At 38.3% G+C, this 24,880-nt stretch overlaps 2 pseudogenes; both read right to left on the bottom strand.

Annotated features, from left to right (window-relative positions):
- On the bottom strand, positions 1 to 1,146 carry LOC149164391 (protein NRT1/ PTR FAMILY 8.3 pseudogene; annotated as a pseudogene).
- Positions 1,147 to 7,790: 6,644 nt separating this feature from the next.
- The window catches only part of LOC149164390 (autophagy-related protein 18a pseudogene), a 190,478-nt pseudogene continuing 173,388 nt past the window's right edge, over positions 7,791 to 24,880 (bottom strand).

The following is a 24,880-nucleotide window of genomic DNA, read 5'->3' as shown; positions in this document are numbered from 1 at the left end:
TTATAATATGAATGAACTAAAATAAGCCCCAAAAGAAGACAAGCAGATCTTAATGCCTCTAGTTCCTAATGCAATCAGGTAGATTCCAAGGAAAAATACAACATATTCAAGTGTTGCACATGGTATGTGCAAGATGGAGGTTGCAAGGTAGAAATAGAGGTTGAAATTGTCAAGGTTGTCATTCCCTGCAAATGTTAAAGTATGGTCATCAGTCATATATTAATAAATTAATAATAGAAAAATAAGCCAATAGGGAGTTGGTCACTGTTCAGGGCAACAAAGTGTTAAGCCATCCACCAAGCTCCATTCTTGTTGGGGAGTTGGTTCACTGGTTAGGGCATCAGAGTTTTAAGTCATCCACTAGGTTCCATTCTTGTTGTGGTCTGCCCCATTAGGGCATGGTGTAAGTTTCAATGTGGTGAGACTAAGTATAAATCCCAAGCAATGTTCACATAATAGATGTCTTAATCCCCTCAGATTTCACACCTTAGCGAAATAATTACCTCTCTCTCTGGAACCTTAGATTAATAGATACCCCTCATACCTGGCACCTTAGCCCAATCTATGTCCATTCTCTCTTTGTAACAATAAAATAAAAAAATAGATTGAAAAATAGAATCAAACGTGCTTTGAAAACCAAAAAAAATTGGGCGAGATTTAAGCATATAGTAGAGTAAATTATTTCAAACAAGAGAATAGTTGGGAAGGTTTCAGCATAGAATAAAGTAAATTGTTAAGAAAATAGCAATTGTTTAGTATCGTCCCCAGTATGCATCAACTGAAACGGCCCCCAAAAGAGGTGTGAGATAGAACATTCCTGACCAATTGTTGACATTCTTGTAGCATCCACATTCCCCTCATGTAATTTTGTAATCAAACAACTCACCAAATTTATGTCAATACAATAGTATGTCAATCACTCACAACAATCATTCCCTGCAATGCATATCAGATCATCCATAATGGGTATGCTTTAATGATATAGTGTGGCAATATTTTACTAAAATTTCCCAAATTCAAACACAAACAAGGCAGGGGTGAGGGAGAACCTAAAACAAATGGGAAAACTCTCCAGTTTCCTATGTTTTTCCTTATAGACAGCCATCCATGGATATCCACAAACCCATCTTGAGTATATTTCCCTTCTTAGCCCTCTTGGAGCATACACATTTCAATAAATCAAGATAATCCCCATAGGCAAGCTTCATAAAAAGGTTAAAATCCAGTCTCTTCCTGTACAAAAAATATGATCCAGACTATACATATTATCATCAGGGTTGGCAATATTTCAATATGAGTTTTATTCAAAGTTTGAGGATAGTCTACTTCCTTGATTGTGTATGTTGCAAGTTTGCAACATATTCCTCAACCACAAACACAACTTCATATGCACAATATATTCAAATGATTCACACTCACATTCGGGGATATAATAAATTGTGGACAGAAATTAATGGTCCATCAGACCTTTAACATTCCATTTCCAAGAATGACAACTTTGTCCGGGGTTGTAAGGCCAGTCTATCCCAAGCTTGTAACGAAATTCCCTGAAAAATAGTTGTTAGAGATGCCCTGAAAAATAGTTGTTAGAGATTAATGTGTAAGGAATGAAATCTCACTTAAGTTTTTCAGTCAACAAATCAACAATATTCATCATAAAAACACTTAACTAGTTGTTACATATCTTATATTAGCGAGACATGTATTATTATATGGGTCTCACTCTCATATGAAGGGGATCAATACATGAACATCACAAGCTCCTAATAAACTTGTGATGCTTCTAGGTGTACGCACAATTGGTTTGTCTTTGAGTGGCTTCACATGAAAAAGAGAAACCATTTGGAACAAAAGCAGGTAAATGATCTCATCTTCATGCAATACAACCTTCGAATAAGACAACCAATTGCTAAAAAAAATACATTATACAAATCCCATTATGTTGTATGATATTGATCCAACCTCAGAATGGGTAGAGGAGTCTCACCCAGTAGAGTTTGATCTTGATTTTGATATTGATCACTTGGAGTTGGGGGGAATTGGTTTGGATCTAGATCCACTAGTATAGGAGCATACATAGCATTGAGCATGGAACATGCAAACACATGCTAGTTGAGTTTGTGCTTTTACTAGTACTATTAAAACTATTACAATTGTAGATGTCCCTGAGGAGTCTGAATACTTTGAGGTATACTTTGAGGTAGATAATGATTTTGTAGCTCCTCTTGAGGATCCCATTCCCAAAAATGGTGATGATTTTGATGGTTGATCATGTTGATCAATGATATGTACTATGTAATAATGTATTATGTAGTAGGCTAGACTCCAGTAGCTTGTTGTGTGTTTTTTGGACTTTTGAGGCCACTTAGAGAGGCAAAGCCTCATTGATTATGTATTTTCTTGTTGATATGTATTGCACTTGGTACCATTTTGATATATTCACCCTGACATGGTATATACATGAGTAGATTTTGCTATTTTTGTCTCTAATGGTTTGAAATCTTTGGAAAATATTTTTTCATTAAAATTTACATTTTTTTAAACCAAATCATTGAAATCAGATCAGTCCTAGTTAATCTAAGTCCAAGTCCAAGTCCAAGTCCAAATTGACCCTTGACAGATTCCAAAGCCAAGTCTAAGTTTTAAAACATTGATGCACAGACAAAGAATATGAATACCCTTTGAGCCATGAAACCAAATATAACACATTGCAGTCTCAATCAATAAAATATTCCAACTGCAATGTCCAAGTGCCATCAAAGGATGTACTTAATAATGTCAAAATTCAAACGCATGCATCAATATCCTTCAAAATTTTGGGTATAGTGAATTTAATTTTATAAGCCTCTTGGAAAAATAACAATACAATCCATGCATCTCATTTAACTAGCAATAAGATGTTCTATTAAAACATAAACAAGAAATAGAATGTCTCAAACAATATCCTAGGTTGTTGATACTTTAACATGAGTTTTGTATTCTTTAGACAATTTTATAAGGAAAATCAAAATTCATTGCAAAATGAAATTTAATAAATATAGAAAGAAAGGACTTCAAAATATAACTATCCACAAGAAAACACAACAAAATTGGAATAAACGGGGGTAATTTTACATCACCCTATCTGATCTGCAAAAGCTCTATCCAGACCTGTAGATGGCACCCATGAAGCTCCATAAAAGAAGTTCCTCCCTCCTACAACAATTGCAACCTGAGAAGTAATAATTACTAACAAAGATAGATTCCCTCCAATATAGATTTGTTTGTAGAATCTAGAGAAAATGAAAAATTTCTATAAATGTTAAAAATTAAAATACCTCTACACCAAGGCGATTAACTACTACAATTTCTCTAGCTATTGATGATGTCACATGTGCAAAAAGAAGATGAAATTCCAATGGTAAAACAGTCTTCATGAACACCAAGCCCCTTAATATTTAGGCAATGAAGGCAATCAGCTGGATCATGGCATGCGTCGAATCTGTCCATTTCTCTGTTATTATAAATGGCATCCCCTCCACTTTCTTCAATGTAGAGAGAGGGCTCCGACAGGGATGCCCTCTCTCTCCCCTCCTCTTCATATTGGTTATGAACTGCCTCAGTACGCACATCAACCTTGCGGTGGCTGATGGCAGAGTTAAGCCCGTCAGGATCTGTAGAGACATACAGCTCTCCCACAATCTCTTCGTGGACGATGTCCTTATTTTCGCCATGCTATGTAAGCCCTCTTGGATCTGCCTCTTTCTATTAATCAACAAGTTTCAAGATGCCACCGGCCTCTCAATCAACTGCGGGAAATCAGTGCTCTACCACAACGAAACTAACTCGGCTTTGGCTCAGTGGATTGCTGACCGTTTCGAGATCAGTCTCGCCCAGATTAAGGAGGGGTTCACCTATTTGGGGTTTCGTCTCAAACCAAAGGGTTATCGTGGCAGGGACTGGGACTGGCTCGTTGATCGTTTTTACCACAAGATTTCTACCTGGGAATCGCGCACATTGTCCCTCGGCGGCAGATATACTTTGGTGCAAGCGGTTCTGTCCCAGCTCGTGGTATACTGGGGACACCTCTATCTTCTCCCGGTTTCTGTTCACAAGAAGATGATGTCCATTGCAGCAAACTTTTTGTGGGGTGGCCGATCCTTTCAGTCCAAAATACATCTTGTAAAGCTGGACCACATCTCCAGACCAAAAGAAAAAGGTGGCTGGGGTCTTCTCAACATGATACAATTTGGAAAAGCTCTCATCTGCAAGTCTCTACACAGGGGTATATACGGGAACAGCCCGTGGAGTTCTTTAATCAAGCAAAAGTACCTCAAAGGCAGGAATCTTGTTTATTGGCACAGAAGGTCTTCTATTGGAATTAGGCTCGGATCCCCTATCTGGCTCAGCTTTAAAAAAATCCAACCCTTCTTCCTGAAGAACCTCAAATGGACTTTTTTCTCAGGTTCCAGCGTCCTCATTGGCATTGACCCCACTTTATACAACCTAGAATCCCTCATCCCTCCTCCACTTCTCTCCTTTTTTCACTCCAGAGGCCTTTTCACCTGGAATACTCTTATCGAATCTTGGTCCTCCCTCGAACCCCTCTGGAAATCTGATCTTCAATTAGCCATCCCCCCTGCCCTCCGCCCCCTATGGCTCTCCTTCACCGCCAGATTCACAGGCCGAGGGATCCTCCAACTAGGCACCAAAGACAATCTCATATGGTCTATTGATAACACCATCCGTTCCATTTCTGTCCGGACCATCTACTCTGTCGTTATTGCTTCACAGCCTCCTCTACCCTCTACCTTCCCAATCAAATTCTGGAAGGCACCCTGTCCTCTCAAAACCATTCTTTTTTCCTGGCTCCTCTTCAACAACAGGAACCTTGCATGGGATGTACTGCAAAAGAAGGGGTGGACTGGTCCGGGCAGGTGTCAACTTTGTCTCACGGAGCTGGAGACGAACTTCCACATGTTCTTTTGCTGCTCGGCCTCCTCGGCCATCTGGTATGATCTATCCCTACTCTACGGCTTTCCTCACATGCATTTCTCTTCGGTTCAGGAAGCCTTCGTTTGGTGGGGCTCTCAACGCCCCAACTGGCAGGCTCTCTTCATCTTCACATGCTGGTACACTTGGAAGTGGAGGAACAGTCGCATTTTTCAAGATTGCGGGCTGCCGCTTGCCTCCATACTTCCTTCTATTCTGGGCTCTTTGGCTCCACCGATTTAAATTGGCTGGCTGCAATCTTCGCTACCTGCTATATCATCTCCATCAGCGCTATGGGATCAGTTTCTTTTTTATTATCGTCATCGAGTTTTTGCTGTTGCCCTCTCACTTCTTATTACGATTCTGCGGAACTGTTTTTTTTTTTTTAGAGTTTTGGATTCGACAGTTGCCGCGGATCAATGCTTCAACAATATATTTCTCACACATCATGCACTGATCATACGTTTTTGTATCATCTAAATATGCTCTGATCAATGGCGTTTGGCTTGCTATGTTCATGCTTGGCTCGGTAGCAGCCCACAAATGTATCGACCATTATATTCACTTAATATAATCTATTCTGTTTAATCCTATTACATTCCATTCAACCATCTAGGAAGTGATTTTAAGAAGCAACCATGAAATATTGATATACCTTTGGGTCAACATTTTGTGCATTCCCTACTAAAGAAGTCCCACTTATTTTCAAAATCACTCTATGCCATCTTGGGGTTTGTTGCAACTAAAGGAATGATTACTAACAAAGATAGATTCCCTCCTCTAGGATCCACAACACATTTGTCTGTAGAATCTGGAGAAAATGAAAAATCTCTGTAAATGTTAAAAATTAAAATGCCTCTACACCAAGGAAATTAACCTGCTGCAATTTCTTTGGCTATTGATGATGTCACATGTGCGAATTAACCATAAAGACCATACTAAAAAGGTGGAGCAGCACGCTAGATTCCAAGATACTTTGGTTAAAAATTTTGACAAGGATAAGACATGGATAATTATCCCAAGTCAAGTTTAAAGGGGAGAACACTAGTTAATCTTGATTTGTTAAATGAATCATTATGTTCAACATTGGTGGATTTCATGCCATCGTTTTGTTCCCATGGGTTTTGATGTAGTGAAGCCTTTAAAGAGGGGAATGTTAGGTTAACCTTAAATTGGTAAATGAGTGATTGTGTTATTCCCATGGGTTTTGATGTAATGAAGCCTTTAAAGAGGGGAATGTTAGGTTAACCTTAAATTGGTAAATGAGTGATTGTGTTAAGGTCAACAGTGGTGGATTTCGAGCCATGGTTTTGGTAGCCTTTAGATTTTGATGTAATTAAGATTTTAAAAAGGCTTGGGATACTCCATTGTAATCGGCTTGGAGAATTGGTTGGCCTTTCTCAAGGGTACAATGATAAAGTTGGTTGGTTTTCCCTATAAGGGTTTTCCAAGGTAAATTGTGTGTCAATGTGTGCATGATTTATGTGTTTTTGTCGTTGGTTAATCATTTCTCTCGTAAGGTTTGCTTATTCCTACCACTCATGGTGAATCAAATCTAAGTTAAAGTCCCCATCCCTTGTCTATAAATACATTTTTTTTAGTTACATCCATTTGTCTAATATCCATAAAGTTTCTATTTCAAATATTTTGAAAAATATTTCAGTTTTATTCTCCTCTAGTTTCAGTAAGCCAAATTTCATTCAGAAATTTTGATTTCAATTTTAACTTTTGAATATTACAAAACATATAAATGTCTATGTTTTGAGCTGAATATATTTCTGGCTACTAAAAAAACGTGTAACCATATAACAATCAACCAAATCAACTGAAACCTAAGTAATCCAATAGTTTTACTGAAACCTAAGTAATCCAATAGTTTTAGAAAAATAAATATAACTTGTTAATAGCAAATTTTGTGAGCACTTACTAGCCATTATCCAACAAGGAACATACTACTTATAAAATGGAAACACAGAAAACGATGAAAAAACATTAACTGGAAACATAAAAAACAAGGAAAAAACATTAACCTGATAAAGTTAAAATATACAAACAAGATAGTAATGGTTGAAATAAAAATCAATTGAATTTATGATACCTAAATTACAGCACGCTGTGAACCTTGTTCTTCTCAATGCTTATGGATTATAAATTCAACTTATTGCATTGTCAAATAAACATAACTATATTTAACTATATACAAGTTACTTCATTCTCCTTCCTCGGGCATAAGAAACTATGCAACATAGTTATATTTAACTATATAAAAGTTACTTCATTCTCCTTCCTCAGGCATAAGAAACTATGTAGCCTAATACCTGCTACTAAAAATTGTATCCACTACAAGATTATTTTCAAGAAAATTATGTTCAAACACCTTCACATGGGCCGAAATACACAGGAAATTTACTTCTACTCTTAATAGAAATGCTTGACAGAGCATACAAATAGGCACAAATAAGCATAACGGGTTTTAATGGTAGTTTATCCAACCTACATTATTGTTAAGCAATGACTCAAAAACTTGTAATTTTGTTCATAACTTTCACCTATCAGTATTTAGGCATGGAAAATTTCCTCAATTGATCAATCAATTAGATATAATACATAATATCATTATTAACCCTCTTGAACAAAACTCTGATCTTTAAAGACCAATATTTCCAAAGAGGCCATCCTGATTAACCCTTGTCTACGGAAGAAGCTTTCTTGTAAGGTCAATGCTTCAAAGCATGAGACTTTAACTAAGGATTGATGGGGATTTTAATGGCCAACATAAATGTTTCAAACAAAATAGGTAGAGATGCAAGCCATGCCTCTTACAATCGAGTAGCATCTAGGGTGTTGAAGATCCTTATAAGAGTCCCCTTTGTACTACCAACCGCAACGAGGCTACCATCAAGGGCGAGTGCAAAGCAGGCAATGCCAGAGTCATGGGAAGTTATGAATTTGGTCCTCTTGAGGCCATAGTGCTCGCCTCTCATATGCCCATAGTGCAAGCCTGGGTAGGCCAACATGAAGCTATTGGGGGCATGAGAAACAACACAAAAACCCCTTAGTTTTGCCATTGTCTCAATCTGATGCAACAACTTAAAATTCATGATATTATACACATAAATTTTGTGCTCCAACACTACAAAAATCTGATCCCGTCTCAGCTTCACAGCTCGAACCTCAGACCTGAAGGATAATTCTTTGATACAATGACTTTGATGATCACTCCATATCATGATCTTATTGGGTGGGTACAAGGGATTCGAATCCCCGCCCATGATGGCGGAAATATTACATAAAAATAAAATCTCCACAATGCCATTACCACCATTGTTGAAGTTCCTTCTAAAGCTTTCTCTGAACAGATCAGAGTTGTAAACCTAGAAAAATGATAATTCTTCGATACAGTGGCTTTGATGATCATTTCATATCATGACCTTATTGGGCGGGTACTGGGGATTCAAATCTCCACCCACGAGCGCATAAATATTACATCGAAATAAAATCTATACAATGCTAATACTGCCATTGTTGAAGTCCCTTCTAAAGGTTTCTATGAATAGATCGCAGTCATAAACTTGGAAACCCTACTCTATGCCACAAGGAAGAACATACGAATTCATGTTGAATGATACGTAGAGCAATGAGGATTTTTCACTGGCAGTCTTCGGGGAAGACGACGAATTTGGATTTGGATATGGATCGATGGATGGGTTAAGCATAGGTGCAGTACTATTGCTTGGCGGTGAAACTACCTGGTGAAATAGTCGTTGGCGTCACCATTAATTAATTGGGAAATCACCTTACATACATCCTTAAAAAGAAAGCAACCCAACCAAATAAAGCCTTAAAATACATCTTTCACTTTCTTTTATGAAAGGTAATAATTCAATTTTGATTTTTTAAATTAATATCATTGTATAATTGTGTTTCTTTAAAATACATCTTTCACTTTCTTTTATGAAGGGTAATAATTCAATTTTTTTTTTTAATTAATATCATTGTATTTGTGTTGTTTGTGCAAGGTAATCTCAAACATAAAATGAGATAATAATCAAATATGAACATTAGGCATACATTTTGAATGAGTCCTCAAAGGTATTTTAGCTTTTAGTGGTCCTTCCCTCAGTTTCACTTGCCTCAGGGATTGCAATTTCTTGTAGCTTTTGGCCATCAAAAGAACATTATTCTCATTGTCATTGTTGGCCTAGATGGAAGGTCACATGGCGAATCTATATTGGCTATGTATGTTACTATTGGGAAGGAATTTTGTTAGTATTATTCATATTTAACAAGATTATGATTTGTCATGATAAAACCAATGTAGAAATATACTAGTAAAGGAAATGTTACAAGTTCCTAACTACTTGAGCATTGTTATTTCATGTAAGAAACTTTTATGGTGTAAAAGGAATATGCTAGATTTATGAAATTAGATGAATCTAGTGACAACTGATGTTTGTTGATTTGATATTGTAAGTGTTGGTGAAATGTTGTAAAATAACTATGTGATATTTTCTAATATTAAATGTATCTAGTGACCCCCTCCCCTTAAAAAAAAAGTTCAATTTTCATAACTTTCTAGGGAGTTTTCAAAAATTGCCCCTAAATCACTAAAAAAAATTTAGAGACTATTTCGATAAGGTCGTCGCAAGCCTAAAACACTCTTAAAGGTCCTTTTTATACTAGTGTTCCATTATTAACCCATTACAAATAAGTAAACCAATATAAATTTGACATCAAATCGACATTGACAAGATTGAAAATAAGGGAATTTCAAATTTAGAATGGTACAAGTTTTAGAGATATATCAAGACAACGATCAATAATCAAGATAGTCTACAAATTAGGGTTTTGAAAGGTACATAACTTAGCATTGGCATAACATTGATTAATATGTAAAATATAGATGTACCCTATATCTCCTATATAATATGGAAAATAAGGAAAACCCCTCACCTCATGAAGCAATCATAACATAAGTGGAAAATGTAGTTGAGCAAGATTCCCTAGAGGACATGGAACTTGATGATCTTGATTTTTCACCCATGGCAGAGGCTTGAAACAGAAGAAGAGAGATCTAATAGAATGCCCATAATTTGGTTTTGTTGTAGTAGTTCGATCAGAAAGTATTAGGAGCAAAAACAAATTGTGTTAATTACCATATAGAGTTAGAATATTGAGATTGTAGTAGAGTTTAACTAGTTCTTTAAAATCAAGAGAAGAGGAGTAGTTCAAGAAAGGAGCTCATAAAAGGTTGGTTGAGGAGATTGTGACATGGATAAAGAATTTTGTTGTGGAAGAGGATTACATGTCTTTTAGTTCTCCAACCATGGAAGTGTAAGCACCAATGCCTGGAGGTGACCTAGAATGGATTGATTGATATTGAATAACTAAGAGAATAAGGTGTCATGTAGTAAGCACATGCACAAAGAGGGAAAAATAGGATTTGAATCAAAATGAAATAATTAAGAAGTGGCAGATGAATAGAATGAAGGGGATTTGTCACAATACTATGGTAGTGAAGAGGATTATTAGTGAGGATGGAAACATGGAGGCACAAGTAAAAGAGTTCAAAATGTTTCAAAGGTGTCGAGAGGATACCAAACATTTCTTCAAATAGGGGGATTTAATAATTGGAAAGAGCATGGAGAGAAGAATAGGTGGTGAGAATATGTCTAGAAATTTTGAAGAGAAAAGAGAAGTGATGACACAAGGAGGTGAGCATGTTATGTTAGATGGATCATGGTTGTCCAAAAGGAAGCTTCAGTTTGTAAGTTATTGATTAGCCTATGGAGAGACATATCATCACAAAATAAGAAGAGGAAGAAACACTTGGTAATGTGTTCTAATTGTTTGAGCTAGAGGAAGGTCAAGTAGTAGACATGCTACAACCTAAGAAAAGTGGATCTAATCCAAACCAACCCCCTATGAATTTTAAAAGTATAGAGGTAGTCCCAACTTTTTCTTATACTTTTGACTTGAAAGCACCTTTTATTAGTATTTGGGGTATAGTAGTAGTGAAAAACAAAATGAAGGTGGGAATACAAGTATAAGTGCCATATGTTATGTTTGAATTTTAGTTCAAGTGGGGGAGTAGGCTTGATCATTCAAATAGGTCCATAATTTTTTATCTTGGTGAATAATCCAACCAACGATATGGTTATAGTTATTCCAAGATCTTTATAAAGGGTGATGGTGATGTAAAACCACATTGATTTTTATGTAGATTTATCTAGAGGGTGAAAAGGATTATAGTGCTAGTTTCTAAGTCGATAAAGTTCCTAATGACATTGTGGGGGAAGCTTCTCTAATGGTGCATGAAGTTCATATAGATTTATCCCTATAGTGTAGCTAAGGCCTTGAATGAATTAAAGGTGGGATTTCTAGCTAAGTTCTAGAGGCTAAAGATTGAACAATAATTTTGACTGAGCTAAAGGAGATTAAGAAAATGGTTGGAGAAAGTTCTTAGGAGTATGATGAAAAATTACAAAACTTGATCAACAAACTTTCCTATACTATCCATGAAACTCAACACAAAGAATGATCCATTCAAAGTTTGTTTCTCTTTAATAGTGTACCATTAATGCAATAGTCATGGGTGACATAGAGGGATGCCTTATCTTAGGCCATGAAGATAGAATCTTGAAGGGTGAACCTAAATTTTACTAAAAATTGTCATGCTTGGTAGGATCTAAGAGAGAATTATGTAAGGAGTTCCTTCAAGGTAAAGGACATTGGTATTACTATTGCTAAAGGGGGTGGCCTATGAGGATATGTTGGTAGCTATTGATACAAGAGCATAATTTCAACACTTTATTTCAAAATTTGTATTTTTCCTCGTGAAGATATTAGAGATTTCTAGAAGAGGAAGTTGGTTTCATTGTTTCCCTATAATTCTCTAGAATTTCTAATTACATTTTTAGGATAGGAAATTTTAGCAATTTTAGGTAGAAGTTAGGATGTTGTTTGATTTTTAGGGGATTTAAATTTATCTAGAGAGTTTTGCATCTGATTGCCTCATAATGTATAAATAAATCCCTTGATCATGATAATGTAGCAATGGGAGTTGTTAGAAAAGAAATTTGTAGTCCCATCGAATGGGCACATCTCCTAGCTCGTGTTCCTAAAAGTTATTGTGTGATTGCATGTGAACTAAGTTTTATTGTATTCTTATCTAGATCTGTTGAGTTATACTATGGATGGACGAGATCCTTTTGATGTCTTTTATTTACTAGAGTTTAGTTCTCTAACTCTAGTTCTCAATCTCTTTTATGTACAAATGATTAATTTCATGGTGATTGGTGATTGATTGCAAGTAATTTGGTTTTAGATATGCCTTGAATGTTGAAAAAGGTCAACATATATAGACAATCCATGGTGAAAAAATGGGATTAGAATGTTTGAGGGCTATAAAATTCCAAGAAAAGGAAATGACATCAACACTAAAGAAGATTTTATATCACCAAAGCATTGTGGCATGTAACCATCCAAGAAAAGAGTTATTGATAACCTATTATGTGTTTTGGTAGTACTGAAATTAAGATTCTAGTAGAACATGAAGAAAAGGTGGAGCATTGGGGATCATAATCTTGCATTCACAATTTGATCGAAAATCAAAGATTAAATGGGGGATGCGTCCAACCTGAGAACAAATGATCAATTAGAGAATCTTTGTTTATGAGGTTTATGAATAGATTCATCATATTCAAATTTCATTGGTAGTTCCTTGTTTAAATGTTATAGTTGTTAAAATATTATTATTTTTTTTGCAAAAACATAAAAAGCACCGAAGGGCCTTTTATAGAGAAACACATCCATGTTTTAGTGTTTCGTTACCCTCATTATCTCTCTAAGATCCCACTTTTATCAATTGATTATACCCATATTTAGTGAAAAAACCACTAGTAGAGTTTTAAGGTGTCTTAATCATTAGGTAAGTTGAGGCTTAGAATTATTTGTGACATCCTATGTATTTTTCAAACTCCAATACACCATATATAATTCCTATGTATTTTTGAAACTCCAATACACCATATATAATTCCTATGTATTTTTGAAACTCCAATATAAAATCAATATTACTAAGAGTCATCAAGGCCAACAAATATATCTTCAACCATATACATCCCCAATGGAACTAAATGGTTGCAGACAACTTATATACCTACTTCCATAATAACCTTGTTTTGAGGTAAATTCCAACAACACTACGAACATATGAACCCTCAATTACCCCCAAGAAAAATTGGGCATTAAAACAAGAAATATTAAAATGACGGAAAATGATTTTTAGTACTCATGATTAAAGAACCTCATGAAACATTTTTTCACTAGAATTTACCTCATCTTTAGAAAGATATCCATCAGGTACAAAAAAAATCATCACTATCATCATCTTCCTTGGATTTAAACTTCTCTATCTCAGCCTCAATATTTTCTTCCTCCTCATCCTTGTCACAGTCATAAATTTTTTTCCCAGGATCTTCCTGAAGATATTTGATAGATTAAGAAAAGCTTACAAAAATATTGATAAAGACTCTTTACCAAAAATATTTAGTGATGGGTACCTCTTCCCATTCTTCATTGCTATCAATATCATAGTCCAAAGAAGAGTCCTAGTGGTGGTTAGGGGTTAGGGGTTAAGGGTCATGGGTTAAGAGGATAAGGGTTTATGGCTTAGGGGGTTTGTGGAATTTAGGTTAGGGGTTAGTGTCTTAAGGTTTAATGGGTCAAGGGGTTAATGGGTTATGAGTTATGAACATACATGTTAAGGGATTATGGTTTGGGGGTTAAGGGGATATGGAATTTAGTGATTATTGGTTAAGGGCTTATGGGTTGTGATAATGGGACCCATAATCCCCTTATCACCACTATTTGGGGTTCCCTTGTCAATTTCTCTCGTTGTCTTCCCTCTATGCCCCTTGTCCCATCTGACATTAAGTCCTAAGATGCCTTCTCATTCTCTAATGATAGGATTATAGATCATACTAAACCATGCTCGGACCTCCCCATTGCTCCATTCAATAGACAAGAAGATACCCCTCCCACCTTTTAGATCATACTATTCAACTTATCCTAATGTTATGAACCCCCAAATTTAATCCCAATGCCCCTACAACTATACCCTTGGGTCCCCTTGGCTAAGGGTTGAAACGAATTACGGTTTATGGTTGTGATAAAGGATCCCCTAATCCCCTTATCACAATTATTGGGGGTTCACCAATCAACTTCAATTGCATGATACATAAGAGAAATTCAGAGAAAAAGACAAGGAACTTAGAAAATTGAAAGTAGTTGATGAAGAATTAATGGAATGAAATGCTACCATGGAGATGGGAAAATAAAATGGAGTTAATACAAAAAAATCTAACAATGTAAGAATTACATTTCTACACTACTTTTATTTTTTATTTTTTACCTATGTTTGACAATAAAGTTGAGTTTGACCTATGTTTTCTCCTCTTAATAGATCTTCTAGCCCCACATATGTTGAAAGTATTAGTGTAATTATGTCTAGAAGCAAACCATTACTAAAGAATGAGGCGATATTCTCACCAGATGAAAAATGGACATATAATTGTAAGATGACTTAGTTAGATTTGTATTGAAGGCACAAAAAAGGGGCTTTCTTTGGAGCTCTCTCATTATTCTCTCTCTCTCTCTCTCACTCTTGGTCACTTAGAGTTTTCTTGGAGCACTCTAGCTTTGGATCAAGGAAGGAAAAGCAAGAAAATGGAAAGGAAGGAAAGAAAGGATCAAGGAAGAAGAGCGGGATCAGGGAGCTTCAACAGGAATACTTGCAGGTAACATATTGCATGTGTGATTTCCTAGCTAGTTTTGACATGCATGGATTTTCATGTTGGTGTATGGTTCTCTTGCTCCTAAGAATGTAGATGAGGTGATATCATTTATGGGATTGGTAGGTTATTACAGGAGGTACATCAGGAACTTCTCATGCATTGCATATCCTATCACATCATCGTAGAGGAAATCTAAGAAGTTTGAATGGGCAGAAGAATGTGTATCTAGTTTTAAGCAACTCAAGTAGTTGTTAGCACATGCACTAATGCTAAAGATTGAAGATCTAGACAAGGATTTTGTAGTGTGTATTGATGCTTGCAAGAGAGGACTTAGTGGATTTCTCATGCAATAAGGACAATGAGTTCTCATGCAATAAGGACAAGTAGTATCCTAGACCAATAGGATGCATTGATTCCAGGTATTAGATAGAATGTCAGTCCTGGTTGGAGATGGTCAGGCCTAGTCCTGAGGTTGAATTTTGGCTTATTAGTCTTGTCACCATGTATTTAATGGATTCTACAAGTTATAACAAATTCTAGGCAGTGGCTAAAATTTTGGACTAGAAAAGTGCCATGAATTCCACGGACGCTAGCACAGGTCTGCTGGGAAAAGTCCCTACACACTGGCACACAAGCCTGTGAGAGAGACTAGAGGCATCTCGACACTGGAATTCCTATAGCATGAGAGTGTCCAAATGAAAAAAAATAAAATAAAAATATTAGTGGGACCAAGGGGCAGGATTTCTAAGTGGCTAAGATGTCTCCTAGGGTTGTTGATGATGTGGAAGGTATGGTTGATGTGTTCCATCGATTCCATTTCCTTAAGGGTTGAATCATATCATAGTGGCCTCTCTCATCACATGTTTACCCTGGTTGGCCAGTTACTTGGGTAGATGTGGGAGGAGGGTGGTTACATGAGTTCATCAAGAACTTCTCATGCATTGCATATACTATCACATCACTGCAGAGGAAAGGTAAGAAGTTCAAATGGACAAAATAATGTGCATCTAGTTTTTAATAGCTTAAGCAGTTGTTGACACATGTACCAGTGCTAAATATTTTAGATCTAGACAAGGATTTTGTCGTGTGTACAGATGCTTGTAAGAGAGGACTTGGTGGATTTTTCATGCAAGAAGGACAGGTAGTGTGTTATGAGTCACAAAAACTGAATGAGAATGAGCAGAACTATCCAATGCATGATCTTGAGCTAGCAACAATTATACATTCATTGAAGATGTGGAGGCACTATCTTCTTGGTAGGAGATTTATATTGATGAGTGATCATAGTGGGTTGAGGTATTTTTTTGACCAACTGAATCTAAATGCTAGGCAAGTTAGATGGTTGGCCACCCTTAGTGAGTTTGACTTTGAGATCAAATACATCAAAGGAAAGGAGAACCAAGTTGCAGATGCTTTTAGTAGGAAGGTACAGGTAAATCACATAGCAGTTATGAGCTCTTATGGGACAAAGTTATAGGATAAGATCTTGCAGGTAGGTCAGCGAGATGTCAAGTGCATGAGATTATGCACAGGTTACAATAGAGTACAGGTATAGGTGTAGGTATAGGTACAAGCACATGTGTGATTGTAGATACAGGTACAGGTACAAGTGCGGGTACATGCACAGGTGATTAGGATGCAGACTATCATCTTAGGGCAGATGGTTTGGTGAGATTCAAGGATAAGATCTATGTACCTAATTGCAGTGAGCTCAAGAAAATTATCTTGAGGGAGTTTCACGTCAAGCCATACTCAAGTCACCCATGATAGCAGATGTAACAGCCTTGCTGAAAATTCCATGAAAAAAAATATATAAGACCACAGTTAATGGGACACGTATTCCAAGTTGGATGTTGGGTAGGACATCATGGTGGGTGTTCATTTGGTTGTTTATGGCCAAGGAAATTGGAAAAGGTAATGGTTAAGGCTTTGGAAAGGCATGTGACATTTATTGGTGTTTTATTTATGAAAATAAAGGAAATTAAGAGAAAAGGAAGGTGAAAGGTCACGGGTTGCAAGTGAGGAGGAAATTGAAGGAAAATAATGGAAAATGAAGAAAATATAGTCCTCGTTGATAAAATAGCTTATGAGGATCAGTGGGTAGGCTTTTGTCAGTTAAACCTTTTGTGAGTCCAGTTTTAGAGCTCTCCCATTATTCTCTCTCTCTCTCATACTCTTGGACACTTAGAGTTTTATTGGAGCACTTTGGCATTGGAGCAAGAAAGGCAAAGAAGGCAAGAGGAAGCAAAGATCAAGCAGGGAAAGGCAGGATAAACTAGCTATAGCAGGCTTCATTGTAGGTATCAACTTACATGTGTATTTTCCTTGCTATATTTGCAATGCATGGGATTTCATGTGTTTCTTTTCTACCATGGCATGTGTTTTTCCAGGTATGACAATATTTACATCCGAGCCTTTCCATTTCTTAATAGCTTTTGATGAGATGGATTCTCTCATTTGGTTTATGTGGGATGGTTGGATTGGATTTGAAGTTGAGTGGAGTGGGCCTTCGAATTGACAAACACATGGTCTGAGTGGTCCCTGAACCAGACTGAGGATCATGAAGCCACTGGCCTAGTAACCCCTGAACCAGACTCATGTGGGTTGCGGTAAAGCCAGATTGTGTGCCTCGGTGGGCCTAGGAATCCTTTCCGATGAATGACGGGATATACGGTAAAGCCAAGTGGTGGATTTTAACTTCGTTGGGCCTAGTGATCCCGAGATGGGATGCATGGTAAAGCTTGGAAAGTATGTCTTGGTGTAGGGCCTAGTGATCCCTAGATCAGACTGTGGATGCACGGTAAAGCCTGAGAGACTAGGATGCACTCAAATTCCTCATGGTGTAGGCGCATAAATCAGTGGCATCCATGTTGATTGGTGTTTTCAATATGTTCTATGAGTCCCACATTCATGCTTGGGATATGGCACGGGGTTGATTGGTTGAAGAGAGACCTGGCTCAGCCAATCTATGGTTGGGTGGAACGTGATAGTCCCATCTCCAATTGGTTCATTGCATTCATTAATGAGAATTCCATTTCCTTGATTTTCCTGTGTAAATTTATTGATGTATATATGGATTTTGATGGTTGATATGTTTATGGTATTTATGTTCCTATTATGCTGGTTATATGTATATTTTGTGACAGCAACTATGAATGGCTCTCAACATTTTTTTACTTGTATTTGAATGGATAATGTATCTATGACCTAATAAATGATAAGGCAGCAAATGACTGAGGAAATAATGGTTCATGGTGATTCTCAGATAAGTATGAGATCCCTACACTTAATTTTGTTATTTACAGTTGTAGGTTACTTGTTGATGATATGTTTGACAAAATGCTTGTCATGGCTAGTAGGGGTCTGGTTAATCTCTTGATCAACTTATTACTTTTACATCATTGTTTCCTTATCCTTTTATTGATTCTAAGCTATCATTCCATTTAGGGCAATGGCCTCGGCTATGGGCTTAAAAAAGTGGCTTAAATCTCGAGGTCGCTGGCACAAAACTGGCAACTTAGCTCTCTGGTCACTGGCAGGCATGCTTGTGAGAGTGAATTTAGGTTGTTGGTTGCTCCCTTGCCCATAACATGAGAGAAATAATAGCCTAAGAGATCGAAAACAACAGTGGGACCTAGGGACAAGTTGTTTGAGTGACTGACTTGTCTTCTGAGGGTTATGTTGATGATGTTGGATGACTATGTGTGATTTTCCATTGATTCCACTTCCTTAAGGTCACATAGGAGGTCAAATCTGATCATAGTAGCCTCTCATCTTCTATTTACACTGGTTTTCATGGTAAATTGGGCATATGTGGGAGGAGGGTGTTACATCAGAAGACGTTGACAACAGTGAAGAAGTTTTACTATTGGCCCAATTTGAAGAAAGAAGTGGAAGAGTTCGTGGCTAGATGTTTATATTGTCAGTAGGTAAAGGTAGAATGTAAGAATTCGAGTGGTCTACTACAACCTATTATGATTCCATAATGGAAATGGGAGGTTTTTTCCATGGATTCCATTACAGGTCTTCTAAGGACAGTGAAACAACACAATTCTATTATGGTTGTGGTCGACAGGTTGAGCAAGGTAGCTCACTTCATTCCAGTAAATACTACGTATTTAGTGAGTGATGTAGCACAAGTTTTCATTAGAGAGATAGTGAGATTACATGGTGTTCCAAAGAAGATTTCATCGGACAAGGATGCAAAGTTCACTTCCAAGTTTTGGAAGGATTTATTTGGAGGTTTTGGTACAAAGTTGGTCTTCGGTACAACTTATCATCCGTAGACAGATGGATAGACAGAGAGGGCCAGTAGGATATTAGAGGATATGCTAAGGATGTATGTGATGCACCAACAGAATAAATGGGATGAGTGTCTTCCATTGGTTGAGTTCGCATACAACAATGGCTATTAGGAGTCATTGAGGATGAGCCCCTTCAAGGCATTATATGGGCGGAGATGTAATACTCCCATGAGCTAGAATGATCTAGTGAACATGGTACTTATTGTTATAGACATTTTTGTGCCTAACAGCATGAAGCATGAAATGTCAATAATCTGAGGGATCCAAAGTCCCTAAACATGTTGTTCTTACCCCTAGAGGAACAAGGTCAGAAAACCACAGCACTGAAAATCAGTTCTCCACCTGAAAACACTCAAAAACAAGCTGTTTCTGGATCACGTCAGTTGCTCCACTGAGCATCTGCATTGAATGCCAACTGCTCCACTCTGTACCTGCGCTGAATGTCAAAAGTAATGAAGGCTACCTGCGCTGGGCAAGATTGGCCAAGTGGCACAGTCATTCTGCAAGGTGTCAATTGCCCAGGAAGCTTCCAAACTGACACTTGGATCAGGGAATTCGCCTTGTGATGAGTAAGAGAATCTAGATCTCCAAGTGGAAGCAAGAGACTCCAAGTGGACTCAAGAACTGAAGAATAACTGAAGTGGGAGAGGACACTAGTCAGCTTCATGTCAGTCTCAAGCTGACTCATCTTTTCTCCAAAACTTCTATATATAGAGCTCTCTCATGAGGTCTATAGAGGCTGGAATTTTGTGCAAGGAAGTGTTGTTGGTTTGAGTATAGAACTATTGGGTGATTTTCTTGAAGGAGGTGAAGAGGAGATTTATTTCTGCTGGGAGGTGTTGCTGGATTGGGCCTATTATGGTTGTAACTCTCTCAGAACTTTACTTCTTCCATTAATAAAGTATTTGAGGTTCTTCTATATGCATGTGTCTTTATGGTGAATTGATGCTTGTATATTTGATTTACGCTAATCCCTGAATCGATTATGGATGTATGCTTCTTGTAGTTTCCTTTTCTTGTGCTTTTACAGGATCTTTGTGTAGCTGGGCCGGTGAAAGAGCAAGGAGCTAGGAGCAAGCAGCAAGGAGTGAAGATTGGATCAACCATTAGCGCAAGATAACGGTTAGTGGATCATCCTTCTCTTCTCTCTCTCATCTCATAAAGAAGTAATCTTGAATAGCTTTGCATTCAGTTGTTGCTGAGGTACTATCACCCTTAGAGTGGGATAGGGTCATTCCGTATTGGATACTTTTCCCAACAACAAATTGGCGACTCCGCTGGGGAGCGTATCTTGTTGGTTATTTGTGTTTTTTGCTATTCATTTTATAAACAAAGGGAGTACCGAATCGAACTGTATTTGAATATTTCAAATGCAAAGTAGAGGGCAGCTACTCTAGCTCAGTTTCTGGGCAAGTTTATAATTTGAAGAGCTGATCCACAAGGACTCTAATAAGCTCTTAGTGATAGCTTTTCATCCTCCTTGTCATCCCTTAGTGTGTCCTTGATTGATAGCTTCTGATTTGAGCAAAAACTGTGAATTTTTTAGCAATTTGTGACCCGGAAACCACCAGAAACGAAAGTTTCGTTCTTCAGTGCAGGTTGTACAAAGGCTGTTTGCATTTCAGCGCAGTTCCCGAAGGGGCTACCTGCGCTAAAGGTCAAACAGGTAGTGTTCCACCTGCGCTGGACCAGTCCTGCCTTGTGCTACTGGGGTTTCCTGTTGTTTCTTGCCTTGTTTTCACTCTTGTTTTTGCTGTTTGTTACCAGTCAGTAGGCCTATCTGAAACCAACTTTCCTTGTCACTATTCCGCCTCGGTTGTATAAAGAAACTGTGTTTGTTCTTTATGTATTTCTTGTGCATTTACAGTTTCCCATAACGAAAAGTGAACTAGTCTTGCTGTGGCCTCTTAGATCTAGACCTGTGATTAAGTGTCGTTTTGATCTTAAGAGTTAGTTTGTTTGCTGTTCATAGCTGATTGAGCTTGTCGCTTTCGTCATATGGTTTGAATTTATATATTTCTAGTGTCGAAACAAGTAGATCTTAAGGTGTCTTTTGATTTTGGACAAACTTGTTTGCTTTCACTTGAGATTGAATTCAAAGTTATACAACAGCTTTCTTTTTGCATTTCACCAACATTAAGAAAGAGAAAAGAAATACTTGCATTGTGCATGTGCATTATGACAGTTTGCATGTTGATTTAGGGAAAATGCATTAGTGTGTGCTCTATGATCTGTGTGAAAAGGTGTTATCTTTCTTTTCCCTCAGTAGTTAAGGTTTTCAAAGTTGAAAGATTGAAAAGCTTGCTTATCATCTTAGACTGCATTCAGGAGTGTTATTATACATCTCGTGGTGATCCATAAAGGCAAACTGCTAAACAAGATCAACCTTAAAATAAATTGAATTTACATAACAACGCATTGAAACATAACGCAAACACATAGAGGTCTAAGCTAGAGACGTGTTCCGGCGTCGTTAAACATGATATCTTAGTGTTGAGTGGTTGGGTGATTCCTCCACGGTGAAGCGATAAGTATCAATACGGACTTGTGCTCCCACGTACCGTCGCGTATATCGGGAGACCCCTATAGGATCAAAGCCTTTATCCATAGGAAACCGTGTCGGCCGCCCTACTGATCGCAATGCAGTGAACACAGCATTCACGAAGATCGACCACTCGTACCGTAAAACGTATTCTGTGGTTTTGCGAAAAGTTTGGCACACCCTCTGCCTAGAACTCCAGAGTAGTTTCTTTTGGCCCTTTTCAAACTCTATAACTAAAAAAGTCCATCCGAGCATTTGTCACTTCGGGCTCGTTAAAACATCGAAGGAGACTAGAGTCATCTTTAGCTTTTTCTCGACTCTTAAAAAGTGAAAAAGCAAGTTGTGTCTAAAAGCGTCGTTATAAAATTTATTTTAAACGGAACATAATCACCTCCTATTCCCGCATTGATCTTTAAGTTGAGAACATGGAACGCCCCAACCAAGGAATTCCACATGATGGAAATCCTAGTCCTTTCTCCTCTTGGGGAGAAGTTGGTGCGCCCCACATGGCCACATTGTCGCTTCCAGGACTGACAATTGGCCTGCTTATTTGGCTATTCTCAACTAATGTAGTTCAGAACACCATGGTTCCTGAGCAGTCGAGTCAACAGTTAGATGAGTCTAGAGCCTCCCACCAGCCTTCTGCTTCCTCTAACCCTTCCTCCAATCCTTCATCTTCAAAGGGTAGAGCCGGCAAAAGCCAAGCTCCCATGGAGAAGAAGGAGAAGAAGAAGAAGGAGCCTAAGGCGACTGGGGGCAAGCAAAAGACATCTGACAAAAACCCACACACAACACAGACCGGGCCTAAATCGCCATGTGTCATATGTAGAGGAGACCACTTCCATAGAGATTGTCCCTGTATTCCCTGGATACTAAGGGACTGGTCCCCTCGGTTGCACAATTCGGAAGCCTGAACCTCTGATAGCCAGGTTGAGTGCTTGCCATCAACTAGCGAAAGTGAAGGTTCAAGACAAAAGGGGGGAGCAAGATCCCCCTGTAGACTGTGTGAAGGCGAACACGCCATCCACTGTTGTCCCTTCTTAGACGAAGCGAAGAGAGTTTTGGAAGATCGTCCGGTTTCACCGTTGAGACTTCCTCCTGGATACAAAAAACTCGTGCCAAGTCCTTCGTTGGTTGAAAACACAGCTAGCCCGCTCAAGTGGTCAGCTGAGGCGTCAGTCATTGAAAATGAACCTACTGAATCCAAACCAGACGAAAGTCTAAAGGTCGATAAGGCAGTTGACCCGGTTCTTCCTTCAGAGGTTTCATCCTCAAATGACACCGTCACGGAAGATTCATCTTCAAATGACACCCCCACTGAAGAGAATAAGGATGACACCATCCAGATTCTTTTCATCAACACAGATTCTGATGAGCATCAGGGCAATGCGCCCATTCCTTTATCACAGGAAGGAACATCGTCAGGATCGTATCCGGCCGTGTATTCGGTCCCACCACCAAGCAACCTGGTTGTGTCTTTTGATTGGAACCAACTAGGCAGACCCCGGTTACCGGCCAGTATACCATTCAGAATCATAGTCCAAATCTACAGAATGGTAATGGCTGGAACTATCATTGATGAAGGGGCATCTATGAGTATCCTTTCCTCTATTGCTTGGAAAGCACTGGGTTCCCCAGAGCTTTTGCCTGAGATAAGAAATCTCTCAGGTTTTGACAAAGGAACCAGTCGACCATTAGGGATCCTCCCCAATGTACCTGTTACGTTGAAAGGGAAGACCGTTCAAATGAACGTGATGGTCGTTCAAGGACCCTTGGATTATAACCTACTCCTTGGACGAGACTATATATATTGCATGGGAGCTATAGTCTCCTCACTCTTTAGAGTAATGTGTTTTCCACACGAAGGAAGAATGGTCAAGCTCGTAGACCAACTTTCATTTCCGGGATCACGCATCGCAAATAGTCAAATACCAACCCTGAATGGTCTATTCACCCAAGAAATGTCTCCACCCCTGGTCCTCCTTCCCGATGAATGCGAGTGATTCGGAAAGATGGGACTGGAACCCAGGGGGCATGCATCCTGGTCTGCTTCGGGCAGAGGAAACCCTGGGTATAAGGTAGAATTTCCGCGAAAGAATATGACTAGTCCGTACCACGTCCGGAAAAGGAAGAGAGGGTTGTTCTAGAATAAGATTCTTTTGTCAAAGTTATGTGTTTGATGATTTTTAGTCATTCACCTTTGTCTAAATAGGTAGGCAATACCAAAGAAAGAGGTTCCTTTGTGGCAACAAATTGTAACCATCTTTGGGTAAAAAGGCAAGCCTCACCCGTTAAAACAAATGTTTTGAAGGATAAGTAGGGGCAGCCTCCAAAGAAAGAGATTCCTTTGCTGCAACAAATTGTAACCATCTTTGAGTAACCTAATGATAGCCATCGCCGAAGAAAGAGTTTCATTTGCGGCAGCAAATAAAACCATCTTTGGGTAACCAGAAAGAGGCAAGCCTCCCTCAATAACATTAATGTTTTATCTTTGAGTAGTGTTCTTCTCTTGTCACAAGTAGCTGCTCTCTTGTCGCAAGTAGCTGTTCTCTTGCGATCTTGCAAAAGAGCTGTCAAAAGTTGGGCCGACGGGAAGACAAGTACCGTGTAAGACCCGTTAAAAATAACGAGAAGGCAAGTATCGTTAACATTAGACTAGCAAGACGACAAGTAGCTGTGAACACCCAAAGAAAAACAAAGGTGGGGGAGAGGAGGGGCAGCCTTGAAATTGTACTTTATACCTGGGGGCATGCGAACCTTTTGGAGTGCAAGCAAAGAGCGGTTGTTTATCTATTTTTGGATTAGTCGTTTCCGAACTTGCATAAAGAAAGGATGTGGGGCAAAGGTCAAAATTTTCCAAATGAGGAGCATAGCTTCGTGAGATAAAGCTCCATAAAAAATAGCTATCTCACAGGAGACATTTCTTATCTTATGACTGGTATTTCGAGCAGTTTTACCGCGGAATTTATGCTCGTTAAAAAATAAAAAAGCGAGATCCGAGTAGTTTTAGCGTCATAGTTCATGCTCGTTAAAAAATAAACATAAGCTTTTGAGCAGTGTTTTGGCGCATTCAAGCTCATTAAAAAATGAACCCATCTCGGTAAATAACCATTGTGATCGTAAAATTATTAGCCATAAAAAGCCTTGGTCGTGTTTTGCACCTGCCACCTCCATTCCATTTGGCCAATCGTTCACCTCCATATGATTGTTTACCCATTTTGAGGAACAGCTGCAAAGAGTGATTTCACTTAGCCATCCTTGTGACA

Source organism: Pinus tabuliformis, chromosome 5_1 (assembly GCF_031772625.1).
Source record: "Pinus tabuliformis cultivar Carrire ecotype Pingquan chromosome 5_1, CPIR1, whole genome shotgun sequence".
Classification (NCBI taxonomy): Eukaryota; Viridiplantae; Streptophyta; class Pinopsida; order Pinales; family Pinaceae; genus Pinus; species Pinus tabuliformis.
Note: the sequence above shows the minus strand (reverse complement) of the source record. Positions and strands in the feature narration are given on the sequence as shown.